The sequence below is a fragment of the Passer montanus genome, unplaced genomic scaffold, assembly GCF_014805655.1.
Source record: "Passer montanus isolate IOZ18808 unplaced genomic scaffold, ASM1480565v1 scaffold96, whole genome shotgun sequence".
Classification (NCBI taxonomy): Eukaryota; Metazoa; Chordata; class Aves; order Passeriformes; family Passeridae; genus Passer; species Passer montanus.
This window is the reverse complement of record NW_024375034.1, coordinates 64,130-80,401: the sequence shown is the minus strand read 5'-3', so window position 1 is coordinate 80,401 and position 16,272 is coordinate 64,130. Positions and strand designations below refer to the sequence as shown.

General features: G+C 45.4%; 1 long non-coding RNA gene across 1 annotated transcript; it reads right to left on the bottom strand.

Annotated features, from left to right (window-relative positions):
• Positions 1–4,929: 4,929 nt before the first annotated feature.
• On the bottom strand, positions 4,930–14,193 carry LOC120496125. Its single transcript, XR_005626219.1, has 4 exons — positions 14,117–14,193; positions 12,963–13,069; positions 10,301–10,372; positions 4,930–5,652 (listed from the first exon to the last, which is right to left on the bottom strand). It is a non-coding gene; the product is annotated as an uncharacterized LOC120496125 (long non-coding RNA).
• Positions 14,194–16,272: the final 2,079 nt, after the last annotated feature.

Here is a 16,272-nt window from a genome sequence, read left to right as displayed (position 1 = left end):
GGAATATAAGAAATATAAGAAAATAACAAATATAATAAATAATATAACAAATATAATAAATAATATAACACAGGGACACACTGAACACCAACAGATTGATATTATCCCACGGAAATAATGAAGTGCCCTCTACCAAGCCAGGATTAATCAGCACAAAAGGCTAAGCAGGATCTAGACAAAACAGCACCCATGAAAAATAAGATGTCTTGAGTTTCCCCCATGAACCTGTGGCAAACCATTCCTGCTAGACACCCTTGAAAAGCCAGCAGGGAGCACCAGCATGGATCCAAGAGCAGATTCCAGCAGCTTGTGTTTCATCCCTTCCCACCCTGGGATAGTGGAAGGTGTCACTGCCCGTGGCAGGGGGTGGAATGGGATCAGCTTTAAAGTCCCTCCCAACCCAAAGCATTCCATGAGTCCAGGACTTCCCAGGGCCTTCCCCCAGGAGGGACCTCTCCCACTCTGCTGGGATCACTGGGACTCTGCTCTGGAAAACAACAGCACTGATGGCATTCTGAGAAAGCACCAGCTCAGGTCTCTCAACACCTTTTGTAACAGATCCAGCTTGAATCGCTGCACTGAGCCCTGAAATAAATGGGGCAGGAGATCTAATATAGATAACTTTCTATTCATAACAAGCCCTGCCCCACACCCTGTGGTGCTTCAGGAGGTCACAGACAACACAAAAAGCCAAAAGGCCTTTTCTAACTTTCTATTCATAACAAGCCCTGCCCCACACCCTGTGGTGCTTCAGGAGGTCACAGACAACACAAAAAGAAGCCAAAAGGCCTTTTGCAAGGACAGAAACTGTTCTGAGAGAGACACCTGGGGAAATAAATCCAACCAACCATCCAAAGGGAGCTCCCTATCCCCTGCTCTGCTCCAGCACAGCTTTGCTGTGAGCTCGTTTCCCCGGTAGCTGGGCTGGGCACAGGTGGGATGCCAGCCAGAACAGGCTCCTGCCACCCTCCCAGGCCCACCCCTCCCAAATTAGCACACACCACCATGAAGCATCAATTAAAGCCAGCAGGTGCAGAGGAGAAGGTGCAGCTCCATCCACTCTTCAACTTTTCCATCCCAGTTTTCCTAGGGTTTTTTGGGGTTTTTTTTTTGTTTTTGTTTTTTTGGGATCGGTACCTTTTGCCTGTGAGCAACGATAAAACTACTGATTAAACTTTAAAGGGGGGCTGTCTTTGAACCAGAAGAGAGGCACAGCAGGGTAGGGATGCATTATTTAAAGCAGGGTTTGTGTTTTCTACCCCAGCAGCACCACGAGATTTACCAGGCAAAGCACGGTGCTGCTGCAGAGTCAAAATCCGAGTGCCTGGAGATGAACATTCCGTGGTAATGCATGCCTGAATAATCCCTTTATTACACCTTCTGATTGTAACTTTAACAAGGAACAAGTTTTACAGCTAATATTTTGGAGAGCTGCAACGGGGGTTTTTTATAAGCATGCCAAGAATTCACGGGAGAACAAGTCTCACCTAAGTTTACTTCTTCCATCAGGGGACTAAATAGATTTTTCACATAAAATTACCTATCACATGCTGCCTATAAAAAGATGAGGCTGTAAACATCCTGGTTTTAACCTCGGGGCTGGAAGCGAGCATCACAAGGAGCAGAAAATTCCTCTAGGAAACCTGTCTGGCAGGCTCTTCCTTCCCTGCCCAGGTATCCCAGACACCTCCAGCTGCTGGAGCAGGGCTGTGCTGAGGATATGTGTGTTTGCCTATCATTTAAAGTCAACGTTTCTCCCTTTCTTTTTACCTTCTAAATCAAAGAATTAACCTCTGAAGGGGAAAAGATAAATAAAAAAACTGCACAGCCCATCTCCTGCAGTGTTGACAGAATTGTTTTCATTTGCAAGCAAATGGAAGTTGAACTTAAACGTCAAATATTCATTTATCAGCATTAACCCAGCTGCCCTTCCCCTCTTTGTCCTCACTCACTCAGGCCTTTTTCTTGTTTGCCTTTCAGTGGGCTCATGAATGCGTGTATAAAGTAGTTTTTGTGCCCCAGATTACCCCCTGAACTCCTCTGACGGGATTGCCTGTTCTAGGCAGCATTTCAAATAAGTAAATAAATAATATATATCATAATATATTGTGATATTTTATATACATGGTCTTTTATAGTGTTATATATAATATATACCATATACAGTATAAGAGATAATGTATTATATATATATTTCATATTATATATAATATAATATTATATGTTATGCATAATTGTATATATCATTATATACACAATATCATTCTATATATTATATATCATAATTTAAGAACATATAATAATAGCATTATATTACATATAATATATATTGTATCTAATATAATAATTAAAATAAAATATTGTATCTTATAATCATGTTATATATTACCTATAATAATGATATTATAATATATAACTATATATTATATATTAAACTATATATTATATATTATAATATAGTATATATAATCATATATTCTATATATTATAAAGTATATAATTTATAATATTATTTATTATAGAAAAAAAATATACATTTTTTGTGTATATATATGTGTGTGTGTATATATATATATATATACACACACATATACACGTACACATAATTGGACTTTCAAAAAGGCTGCCATCCAGGGAAATCCATTCTCATCAATGGAGAGACTCCAGAATCTGTTCTTCACTCCTTTTTCATTTGGAGACGTCAATGGGTGTTGTCAGAGCGTGATTGTTTTCCTCAATCATCGGCAGCAGTGGAGGAGACAGCGCTCATCTTTGCAGGGGGGGAACAGCCACTCACTTTATTCCTCCCCCAATCCATGTCAAGAGGATGCTTCTGGCCCTGGGGAATCACGGCTGGTGCACTCATCCTCTGTGCCAGCCACAAAGATCCTCCCACGGGGAAATTCGGATTTCTTCCACTGCCATCGCTGCTGCAGGAGAGGCGCAGACACAAGGACACGTCCTAGAAGGTGCCAGAGAAACCTTAAGGAAAAGCCATCAAAAACCTGGGCATCCTCTTACTTGGAATGTGGGAAATAGCAAAAGGAGTGGGGCTTTGTTGTCGGCTGGTTTTTGCCAAAGCCACAAAGCGAAGTGCAGAACATCGTTCCTTTGTCGCTCTCCAGAGCTGTTCCTCAGCGCAACAAGCTACTCACAATCTTTTCACTTCAGTAATTGTTGGGGTTTTTTTCACCCAGCAATCACAAAGAAAAGCTGCTGAAAGGTGCAGGCAGCAGACTTCTTAAAGAGCTGTTGACAACTCGCAGGAAACTTTTACATTTCGAATGCATTCTGCCCACATTTCCTCTATTTTCTGTGGTTCTTAAGTTCCTCAATTTAGCACACAAAGCTATTTGCATGAAAATAGCATCTTGAGAGTTTCTTACAGAATACCTTGCCTTAAAAATAAAAAAAAAACCACATCACATAATTGTAGAATTATGTGTTGAACATCTCAGGTAACCGGGATAAGAGGAGAACGAAGCACAAAACTGATTGCAAACATTTTTCTTTCATTTCAGATCCCATCAAGCTCTCATTCTCCAGCTGCCACTCACAATGGTACTCCTGGATGCACTAATCTAGTGCCATTATCATTCTCTAAAGGAAAGAAGCACTTTTATTAAAGCAAATACAAATTAATTTAATGGTTTCGCTGTCTGTGTTTCTAAAAACACATGCAGATTTCCTCTTGACCTGCAAAGAGAAAATTCTGTATTGATACATTCTTGGGTAAACCCACTCTTAATGAAAAATAAACATCCCATCTGGTAAGCACCTTTTTCCCAAAGTCTCAGAGAAATGGCTGGAACTTGTGATGCACCACCCAGGTCAGCTGAGAGATTAAATCTCCTTCTAGAGCAGATAATCCTCAATAAATCCACCAGACTACCAATCCCACCAAGATAAAATGTTTTGGGTAGCCAGCAACTCGACCTAAGGATGCTGCACCTCCAACCAGCATCTTCAATTACACCATGGAGTAAAGAGGAGAGCTGGCAATTCAACATGCTTCAGAATAAACAAAATAAACAAAAAAAAATAGCCAGAAGGATGTGTTTGCCAAATTTTACACTTGCTGGAGTTTCTGGGTGAAAGTCTCGTGAAGAGAGGTTGCTCCTAATGCTGGATGTTGGGATGAGCAAGGTATTTTCCAAGCATTTTACTAACTTAGGTCTTGGAGTCAACATTTCTGCTCCAGAATTCCTAGCAAAGAAGAGGAATCTGGCCTCAAGCTGTGCCAGGGGAGGTTCAGGCTGGATATCAGGGAGAATTTCTTCACAGAAAAAGTTGTTAAAAAATGGAAGGGGCTGCCCAGCAAGGTGGCGGAGGTGTTCAACAAACAGCTTGTGGCACTCGGTGCTCTGGTCTGGTTGATCAAAGAAAAGCCAAACAACCCCCCCCCAAAAAAAAAATCAACAAAAAAAGCACAACAACTACAAAAAAATCACCAAAACACCCACAAAGAATAGCAAATCACTCTAAAGAAGCTCAGGAAGCATCTGGACTTGTCTTTGTGGACATCCCAGCTTCTTCAACCCTGCCTTTGTTACAAAAAATGTCAGGACCATCTCCTAAAATGGCACATAGGAAGAACTTCTTGTAGTGTGAACAAATGCTGAATTATCTTGATGGCTGGCAGTATTCAGCACACCATCACACAAATTCATTTTTTTAAAAAATCACAAGGACACCTCCAAACAGCTCTTGAGTAGCTATTCTCATGCAAGTGTTTGTGTGCACAAATGTCAGAAAAACACAAATAGCAAGAAACATACCAAAAGTAAAAAAAGAAAATTTAAAAATCATTGCAAGCAGAAGAGCTCTTTCCCACGAGGCAGCCAGGAGGGTTTTATTTTTTAACACTTCTGCCTGTTATTGCAAAGGCAGGAAGAAAAGACAAATTAGAAAGATGAGAAGGTAGCAAAGCACAAGGTCAGCAATAATGTGACTCCGAGGTATTATTGAATTCAGTCAAGGTTAATCACAGGAGCCACGTTTTTACCTCGGTGCCTTCACCAGGTGGCTTCACGTGATGTAAGGATCCAGCCCAAGAAACATTAGATTCTCTCATTTCTGCCTCGCCGAGAAGTCTTTGCAAGACCCTGGGTAATTAAACTAATAAACCACAAGTGAAAGCCTGGGCTGGTGCCACTTTTTGACAAACACGCTGTGTGGTGTTAACAGCCCTTATCCCGGCGTGGGGATGGGAGCAGGGGAGGAGAACAAGACAAACCAGCTGATTTTCAATTAAGAGCTGAAATAAAAATGAAGTGCTTTTAGCACTCGGCCTTCCAAGTGCCAATACTCTTAAATAACACCTTAGCTACCTGGCCATCCTACAGCCCTGGTAAATCAACTTCGTTTGTTTAAAGCAGAGCTCAGCGGCACTTATTTAACAAGCACCGCTTCGAGCATGACTCAACACAGCAGGAAGCCTTTTGGGGCAAAGGAAAATGTCTCTGAGGGATGCTGGGAGGAAGAAATTCTCTTTGGATTAGAAATCACTCCCCACAGCAGCTTCTGGGAAGGCATGGAGCACTTGGAGATCATCTGTCTCTGCTTAGGGTGAGGTAGGTCCTGTGTTGTCCCAGGAAGGAATGCTGATGTCCCCAGAGGTTCAGCAGCTGGTGAGGTTGGGGTTGCAGGCTCCTGGAGGGAGAAGCAAACACCTCAGAAGGAGGCTGAGATCAGGATACCCTAAAAATCCTCCTCAGTTACCATGTCCTCCTGGCTGGCTTTGCTAGAGGACATCTAAAACCTTTAAAGCATCACACGTGGTTCTGACCTGGAGGTTGGAGGCTGAATTTGAAAGATGGGTGCTGATGTCCTAGCAAACAACCCAGTGGGTGAGAGTCTTTAGGAGAAATGGGTGCTAATGTCTTCAAAATGGGTTTTGTGCCAGTACCGACCTCAAGCCCCTCGGGTTTGTTACAGAACCCAGTCTGACCCCTGAATTTTAGGGTCATAGGAGAAATGGGCCTGCACAAGCCAATTGCAGAGCACAGACAGCCAGAACTTTTAATTTTGGGGGGAAATAACATGTTCAAGGGAGTGAACATGTGATGGGCAGTTCAGAAAGGCTGCACCTTCCTCCTACCTCAGCCAAAGGGGAAAGGAAGAGAGCAGCCAGGAGTTTAGGATAAGAGGCTGAGTCCTGTGAAACTGAGAGAGACCTCAGAGGGATGTGCCCCAGTAGACTCTCTCCTCTTATTCAAATTAAGTTGTAGCACTCCTCTGTCTCCTTTGTGCACTGGCCCTTCTCAGCATGGCTTTTCTGTACAAACTGGAGCCCTGCTTTGGTGGGCCAGCAGCACCCAAGTTGTCAGTGGGATCCATTGATGGTGGATGGCTCAACAGCCCCATCTCTATCTCTGTTTCAGCCCCTGCAACATTTCACAGCCTGTTTATGACCTGTACCCTGTAATTCAGTCATCTCCCACCACCTGTGCACACATTGTGCAGATTCCAGCTTTTCCTCCAGGAGTATCCAGGCATCCTCTGCAAGTTCCCACCTGCGCTGGCCTCTCCTTCCTCATCAGTTCCACCTGGGTGGATGTACCCCACGCACTGGTGCCTCACTATCCTGGTTGTTTAGGGCTGAGAGAAGCTCCTGGACCTTCTTCACCACATTTTAAATGCTTTGAGCCTCATGTTTCATTAGTGGTGACTCCTCCCCGTCATTATCTTCTGCTCCAGTCTCTGTATCCAGATCCCTTTGATACATTTACAATAAGATCCACTTACCCCAATCCCTGACCCCACATCTTTTGATGCAACACACAACTAATTCTTTGTGAGAGCCTCTTTCCTTCTGCCAAAGAGCTCTCCAGGAGCAGCTTTGTGTCACAGCCAAACCCTTTCAAAGGCCCCTTCACACACTTATCCTGAGGCTCTCTTTCAATCAGTTCTCCTCGTGGAAGTGCTCTTGTCCACACATGCTCCAGGCTCTCATGTGCTCCATACAAAGCCTCTCAGAGCCTCCAGGGTGGGGTTTATGGACCAATATGCATTAACCTTTCCTCTAAAAAGTCTGAATATGGAGAACCAAGGTTATCCTAAAGGCCTCATAACCAATGGAGAGCAGGAGGAACGGCTGCAGCCTTGCAGGGTGTTTAACTGCCTTCTTGGGATGCTTGGATGAGGGAAATAAGCACAGAAGTATTTTAAAAGAGTGCTCCTTCATCTGTCTCAAAATTACCAATAATCAGGAGCTAATTTTCTCTGTCCTGTTAGAGCCTGTTAGATTTCTTGAGAAATTAATACCTGTCCTTAAGGTTAGGATGATTCAAGCACCAATGATTTTTCAATGGCTCAGCTTCAGCCTTGTAGAACAGCAAAATCATCATCATGTATCATTAGGTAAAGCAGAAGTTTCATTATTTAAAGAAAAAAACCGCATGAATTAATATTCTCTGTGATAAATGCAGAAGCACATCTGATAGAATCATAAAATATCCAGAGCTGGAAGAGGCCCACAAGGATTATCAAGTCCAGCTCCTGGCCCTGCACAGACACCCCACCAATCCTACCCTGTGCCTTAGAGCATTGTCCAAATTCTCCTTGAACTCTGGCAGGTTTGGGGCCATGACCATTCCCTGGGCAGCCTGTTCAGTCTCTGACTGTCATCTTGATTTTGTAAGTTTTTCTAAGCCTTCTGATGTTTACATTCTTGTAACGAACTTTCTCACACACTTTATGTAAATAACTTATTGTTTTGCGTTCTTTTATGGAGGAGGAGAATTTTGATGGACTGTTTGTTTGTCCAGTGCCATTGGAGAGGTGGCACTGCCACCCTCCAATCCACTGTCACTTCTGGAAATCTATAAATGTTGGAGTCAGAAATTAAAAAGTGGGTTTTTTACCTTAGGAGAGCCGCATGTCATGTGCACATTGTGTTATTTCGTGTCCTATAGCAACATCTGACCACCTCAATTCATGCTTCTGGATACAAACATTTTGCAGAACAGCCTGGACTCTTCCGTACTACCAACATAATGCAAAAAATTGATCAAACTGGAGCTGTAACAAAGGAGCAGCACCACAGAAATACACATGGTTTACTTCTCACCTGCCCTCATGCAGCTAAATTTAAATCCTTGCAAGTGCCTCACACCCAAGGTGTGGAGGAAACAGCAACATCCAAATCCTAGGTTTAAAACATTTACTGCTCTCTTAGGTTGGAAGATGTGGCTGGGGTGTGTGTTCTGTCACCATCTGTCAGAGCTGGGGCAGTTCTCTTCTGTTTATGGGGCAGTTTTCTTTATCTCTCCCACAGCCAATCCTCCCTCCAGGAGATACCTGCTGCTAATGGGCCATTAATTGTTAATTATCTGCTGTTCATAGCCAGTGAGAGTCCCTGAATGGCTGATAAATTCCATCATCCCATGGGGAGGTGCTCCATCCAGGGGAGGAGCCAAGCATTCCTACCTGGATCCAATCTGAGCCTGGAACAGCACAGCAGCCTTTGCCCACTGCATTCCCAGAGGAGCAGCTTTCTCCTGCCCTGCATTCCCAGAGGAAGAGCAGGCCCATCTCCAGCAGCCCTGGAGCTCCAGAGGAAAACTCCCCCCTTGTGCAGGATCCCTGCTCCAGCAGAAGCACAGCTGGCACTGCAGGAGGGCTGAGCCCCCATGGGATGGGACTGTGCCACCACCCTGACCCACAGGGCTCAGCTCCTGCTCTGACTCTGGCAGTGTTGTTTTGTATTATTGCACTTTTTATTAATTTTTATTTTCTTCCCTAATAATGAACTGTTATTCCTGCTCCCATATTTTTGTCTGATAGCCCCTTAATTTCAGAGTTATAATAATTCAGAGGGAGGGGGTTTACATTTTCTATTCCAGGGGAGGCTCCTGCCTTCCTTAGCAGACACCTGTATTTCCAAACTGTCCAATGAGATGTGACCATTTCCTTAGGGATGCCCCCATGTTTTGGGGAGTGGAAAAAAGTTCTGAAGGCTTTAAGTGCATAGGAGCACTCTACTCCTCCACACACACCAGCCCAAAGGTCAGGACGATGCCAAACCATCCACCCCACTCTGTTCCACTGGTGATCTCCACACTGCCAAAGCTGAGGCTGTGCAAAGCCCCAGCTGTGAGCCCTGGCAGCCCCAGGACACAAGCACAGAGCCCTGGGAGGGGGTGCCTTCCACATTCCCCCAGCCCAGGGCTGTCTGCTGAGCAAAGGGGGTGGCTCTGCCTCTCTGTTTCAGAAGCAAGAAGTCAAAAAAGGGACAAGGCTGCCATTATTATTTGAGGTTTCAGAACTGGGAGGGATGGGGGAGGCTGGAAAATGTCACAGGCTTCTTGGGGACGTGACACAGGCTGGCTTGTGGGCAAATTAACACGACCGGGAGAACTGGCTCAGGCTCATCAGGGTAATGAAATGTGATATCCACTGGAGAAAGCAGGGGCAGGCACAGCTCCACTCTGCCCTTTAGACAAAAGACTCCCTGGTGAAATGCAAAACAACTCTTGGACAGAGTGTATTCAAACACGATCCAAGGATAGCAAACCCATAACCTCCCCTAAGCAGATCCCTTCTGTTTATTTCCCTGCTGCACCAGGATGTGCCTAAGAGTGATGAGGGAGCAAGCACTCAGCAAACCTGCCATTTTCCCTTTCTACTCCCTAACAGTCCTGCTGTTTAGGGTCCAGACCAAAAGGTCTCACCCCAAAAACCCTTGCTGACTGCACACATATAGCCACAGGTTCTTTAAGACTGACTTACACCATGCAGGGAGGCAAATCCACCTGGCAAACAACTCTGCCCATCCAGACACTTCTTTTCTCCTCCAGATCAACCCAAACCTCATTTCCTGTGAGAACAGACAAATTTCAGCTCCTTTTACACTCTCCTGTTCAAGACCACTGGTTGTTAGGATGGTCTGTGTCAGCTCAAGACCAGCAAGGAAATATTCCTTGCTAACAACTGGGACTGCCATTCCCACCTCTTCAGAAATGCTTTTTGGTGCTGTCCCTGCCTCTGATCCCACGGCACATCCTTCTAACAGCTTCCAGCCCTCATGACTCTCTCCAGGCTTGCAGCTGAAGACCTGTCTTTTGAGCTGTTGCAGTTTTTCCGTAAATCAGCCTTCTCTCAAGGCCCTTTGCCTTGCCCTTACCTCCCCATCTTCTGTCATTACAACCAGATTAATTTTCATAGAAGCAGGATTCCTGGAAAAGTCTTTCAGAGGAACTTCAAGGAGATCCTAGGACAGGTTCTCCAAAACAACTCCATTCTTGCCCTAACATGGCTTGAGCATTACACACACAGAGAAAAGGAAAAATCCCATTACCCTATGGATAAAACCACCTGAGAGCTCCTCTGCCAGTCTGCTGCAGCTCTGAGTAAAAGGGAGTCACCAGCCCTAGGGAGAGGAAAAAAATACAGAGATCACAGCTTTAACTTCATTTTTCACACTTCCCTTCGCAGAGGAAATGCTGCAATAAGATGTTGGGTGAAGGATAACACATCCCACACTCCCCATCTCAGCTTGAAATGGGTAGCCCTCTGTTCCAAAATCCCAAATTGCTGCTCCCAAGCAGGTGATTTGTTTGTTAAATAATTTCTTTGGTGCTGCCTGGACTTGAATTAATTTTAGTGAATCCATATCCAAGGATGCCCACCCTTGTCCCTGAAAGCCTGAACTGCTGTGACATTCTGCTTGCCTCAAAACCATGTCCTGGGCCTTGATACCAGCAGCACAGAGATATTTGTTTCCCCACACAGATTGTTTTGGGTTTTTTTATAAAAAAAAATAAATTTTAGGGCTTTAAATAAGCTGTTGCAAAAACGTTGACTTTGCAAACAAAGTTTCCACACGGAGCAATTTGTCTGCTGCGTGGCATCTTAATTTGGATGTGTGTTTTGAGAAGGCTCTGTGGGCAGCAGCCAGGCTTTGGGAAGCTACATAAATCAGTGCATTCACGTCTGCGTGTGCTAACAAGGAACGAATGCCTCCCTCCCTCCCTTCCAGTTAGCATTTGTGTGTGTCACAGGCACTGCTCCCTCTCCCCACCTTCCCCAGCATACAAGCACAGCAATTGTCACATCGAATTACCCTGACAAGCCATCCAGTGTGGTGCCCTCTCTGCAGCCGTACCCCACACCAGCTGCTGGGGATTTAACTCTCCTGCTAATTGACAATGATGGAACAGCACCACCACGAGGGACACATTTCCTCTGCGTTAGGGCCCCCTCCTTTCCTTCTGTGTTCTGTCACGTGGATTTTCGTCCTGCCTCACACACCTGGGAATGTTGTAATTGGGAATATCTGCTGTGGTTTTTTGGGAGGGACACGGCAGTATTGGCCATGAAGATGTTCTGAGGGCTGCCACAAAGACACGCTGGGAGACCTGGGGCTGTTCAGCCTGGAGAAGCCTCCAGGGAGACCTGAGAGCCCTTTCCTATGCCTAAATGTGGGTGTGTAAAAAGAGGGAGAGTGGCTTTCTACATGGGCTGATAGTGACAGGATGAGGGGCAATGGTTTTAAACTGACAGAGAGAGGTTTAGGTGGGATATTAGAAAGAAATTGTTCCCCATGAGGGTGGAGAGGCCCTGGCACAGGGTGCCCAGAGCAGCTGTGGCTGCCCCTGGATCCCTGGCAGTGCCCAAGGCCAGGCTGGAGCAGCCTGGGACAGTGGGAGGTGTCCCTGCCCATGGCAGGAGGTGGAACTGGGTGAGCTTTAAGGTCCCTTCTGACCCAAACCATGCCATTATTCTATAAAAGGGAAGACCTGAAAGAGGGTTCAGCTTCTCCCAGTTGCTGGTTCCTTTCCCTCAGCTGCACAATGCATCTACCTTGTTTAATTCTTCATCCCACTGACAAAACCTTTCCTTGATGTCATGGTGCTTACTCATTGCTTGGAAGCCTGCACATGCTTTGCCCTCCTCATCAATTTTTATCAGTGGCTTGGTGCCATTTTCCCTCCCTTGATCCTTCCAAAAAAAGCCATTCCTTCCAAGCTGGGCAGTGCTGTCCCCCTTTGTCCAGCAAATTATTTCTAATTTTTTGAGCACACAAAACTTCTCCATCCAGATCCCCAGAACTATATATACTTGGTGTGCCCTGTTCCTTGCAAATAAGGCAAATGTCTTGCTGTGCTGGATCAAGCATTTCACAGCAGAGGAGAAGCAGAAGAGTCCTTGCAAGTGAAGCAGCCTGAGGAAGGATAATTTTTACAATGGGATGCTTGCTGTAGCAGGGGAGCCTTTCCCTTGCCTCTGATCACTGTCAGAGCCTGTCCTCCCAAACCTTCTGTCTGTGCTGGATCGCCCTCCCTGCCTGCTGGAGGGCTCCAGGCAAGGCACCAGCTCCCACAGACACATCCAAGAGCTCCTCTCACCCCAGGGCAAGGAAAGAAGGAGCCAGGCCAGGCTCAGCCCAGCTGGAATTCACACAGCCCCGTGACCCAGGTGAACAAAACCCACAAATAATTGGATGTTGCAGGGATCCCATGGCAAGGAGGGGATGAGGATGGGGCTGGGCTGCCTGGCAGAGTTCAGCTTTCTCCCTCAGCCAGGAAACTTGCAGCGTAATTAAAATGAAATGTTGGTGTCTGTGTTGCACGTTGAAATATTGATGGAGGGAGGCATAAAGCATTTTATGAACGGAGGCTTCCATTTTGTGATTTACTGCCCCCAAACATCACTTTCACAGAACCTACTTGGGAGGAAAAGGGGAGAGATGAAAGAGCAATAGGGATTTTATCACTGCAGAAAATGGGAAGGGAATTGGACAAAGTTAAATACGATGTATTGAGATAGTCTTTGGCTCTGAACTTCACATACAGCAGGAGCTCCCTCACACCTGGAAAAGATCCTCTGAAGTCTGTGGACATTTTTTCCCCCCTTTCCTCGTGCCATAGCAATGCTGGGAAGGGGCTACACTGCTTTTAGCTGCAGTTAGAAAGAGGTCAAGGCCCTGTTTGTAATGAGATTTTCAGTGAAGTACTCACAGCTGTGTGGGAAGGCACAGGAAGGACTCCCCATCACCTTGACCTGCCACTCTGTTGCTGTTTTCAGCCCACCAAGCACATCCAAAGGGACTGTGGATCCATCCTTGCTTCAAAAAATGGGAAAAGGAAATATTTAGAGAGTATTTAATTAATGACCTAATTACAGCACAGGCTAAGACAGAGGCCTTTGCTGTAGCAGCAGCAGCAGCTAACCCTGCCTGACGTATATTTGCCACAGAAACGAGTGGTAAATTTGCTTCCAGGATGAGAGAAATCCCAAATCTGAGTCCAAGATGCAAATTGAGTCTGTAGGTTGCGTCACTCAACCTACCCAGTGCCAGGTCCAGCTGAGGTCATGGACAGACCCTGGTGGAGCAGTTCCACACACCCAGGGTGGGAGATAAGGTGCCCAAATGCTTCACTTCAGGGGTCTGTGCTGGTCTGGGCTCAGCCCAGCTTCCCCAGCTGCAATATTCTCTTCTTGTTAATTTTAATTCCTATTTCTTCCAAAAATAAAGTTCATTAGACTTCAGCTTTACATTTTCTACCTATGCTACTTTCAAGTTCCATTTCCTCTGCTAAGCCTAAGAACTTGGCTTTTTGAGCTGGCTTTACACCATGAAATTTTGACCATATCTTTGAATTCAAATGTTTACAGGTACAGTTCTGAACCCCTGGCACAAAGCAGCTGTTGTCCCACAAGCTGAGGCAGAAGAGGAAAAAAACAGAAGCAGAACCAACAAGGCTGAATATTCAAAGCTGGTTGGGTGGAAGAGCCTTTACTAACTACTCATCTTGTGAAAATACATTTAATTTTTAGGCTTCAGCCTGTTTTAACATAGAGATGGGATTAATCCAACAGGGCAACTTCCTTGCAAGATGAATTTTTATATTCCATGCTCCCTTTACAAGTAATTCACTCAGAGCCATGCAACAAAACACTTTATGAAGCCCCTCGATTTACTGGCTCCTCAGCAGAAAATATCAGCGAGAGGTCTGTGGAAAATTAAATATATGCACTTATTGAGAAAAACAGTAAGTGATAGATACCACTCAATGAAGTTTTATGTGACCAATTGCTGTTGGTGGATACGTGATTTAAAGGTTGCATTAAATATCTGAAGCTTTAACTAATCACTGTATAAATAACTTACAGCGGTAGCTCCAGGAAAACGACTGATTTTCATCTTCTCAGCAGAGCTGCATCAACAGAGGTGGATTCAAATTAAGATCTACAGGAGGATGGGGGAAAAAAAATAATTCCAGGAATGCTGCTGGAAGACCAGAAAGCAAGTCTGAGTACAGCAGCCTGCAAGGAGCAAAAGTATCATTTTTTGTTCATCTCCAACAGCCACAGGGAGCAAAAAAAAGGTCTGAGAGACAGAGAGAAATTATCCACTGCACAATCCCTCCCTGGGTCATGCATGGGAAAGTCTGAGTACAGCAGCCTGCAAGGAGCAAAAATATCATTTTTTGTTCATCTCCAACAGCCACAGGGAGCAAAAAAAAAGGTCTGAGAGACAGAGGGAAATTATCCACTGCACAATCTCTCCCTGGGTCATGCATGGGATTGAGACCAGGAGACAAATCCACCACTCCCAGGACATCCATGGGGATTGGAGGATCACGCTGGATAACTCAAGGGCAGGGGACAAACTCAACATCTCAGGAGGCCTCACCAAGTCCTTTTAGCTCTTCCATTTGAATACGTTTAATCTGACAAAAAGAGGAATTGCTTCAGGGCAGATTCACCTGGCAGGAAGGAAATGACACAATGTCCCAACGCGTTTGCTGTGTTGTGGGAACATTCAGGAAATAATCTCACAGATGAGCAAGGACAGCAATTCCCTCTTGTTTTGGGGAGCAAGGGTGAGCCATGGCTTCCCAGGAGAACACCAGGTGTTTGCCCGGGTCAGGAAACACTTCCAAAAAGTGTAACTCCTCCTCCCTGGTTTTGGGGTTGTGCAGACAGCTTTGGACAATTTAGGGGCACCTGTGTGCAGATGTGGCTCCACCACTGGCCAAGCTAATTGTCAGGGGGAGGAGGGTAATTGGGACATGCATAAATATTCATCTTCACCTTCCCTCCTTCGTGGCCCAAGAGACGTTCTTGGATTCCTTACAAATAATCATACATTATTTAGCACCTTTAAAGAGCATCCTGTCTCCTTTTTCCCCAAGGATGGCCACTTGGGATGAGGAGAGGAGCTGAAGCTCCTGCCCACCTTCTCCTTTAACCACCACACAAGGGGCAGGGAGGGGAAGAAAGAGAAATACCATCAAGGTCAGTTTTCACTGGGATGAGGAAGAAAAGTGCCCTTTCACTGTCCCTTTTGGCTCCTGCTCCTGATGCTGAAATCCAAGAGCTAATGAAGATAGATGTGTTCATCCACACTGTTGGGGTCTGGATACTAATGAATATTATTTAATGGTCAAGGGCTGTCACGGGGCACATTGATTAATTAGCAGAGGTAGGAGGAGAGTGACTCCAGCAGCACATCAGCTGCTAATAATAGAACCCAAATCAGTCGGGAAGCAGAGCCAAAAGGATGAGGCAACTGTAGGCTCACAGCTCACCTTCACCACCAGGAACAAAGGCAAAAACTCTTCCAGGTGGATTCTGTGCACCTCCCACCTCCTGCTAGGAGGAGAGGTGTTGTTACAGGGCCAGGGGGCCTCAGGGAGGACCAGTGACCATGGATCCATGGAGCCCCAATCCATGATTGTGGATCTGGGTCAGTGCTGGGAGAGGTCAGCAAAGGGATGCTCCTTTCCCCAAGGATCTGCTGCTCCTCTTCTGCAAGGGGATCTACTCCCCTTGCAGACCTGGCAAGAGACCTCAGCACAGCCCCTCTTTGAGGACACAAAGTTTTACTCAGAATTGAGTCTTAAACACTCTGAGGTCTCAATTTCTCCTTGCTTCAGCTCCCTACCTCCACAAAGAAACCTCCCCCACATCAATTTCAAGCATAATCTACTCAAAACATAAAATCTTTTTCCCTGTGTGGCTACACAGCCTAGGAAAAAAAAAACAAACAACAACCCCACACAACAAGCAGCCTGTTATAGAAGTTTTCTACACTACTGGAAAACAAACCAGAAAACAAATTTACAAAAGTGACCCCTGGGAGAGGAGAACTGCACTTAAGATAAGCTTCCCAGGTGTCTGGAGGAGTGCAGGGAATGATGAGGAAACAGCTCTATCACATGTACACACATTTGTTAGAGCACACACTGACACAGCTGGGAGACACTGACAGCTCTGCAGAGTAAGACTAATTTCTAAGCACTGAAAATCATCTTGGTGGAA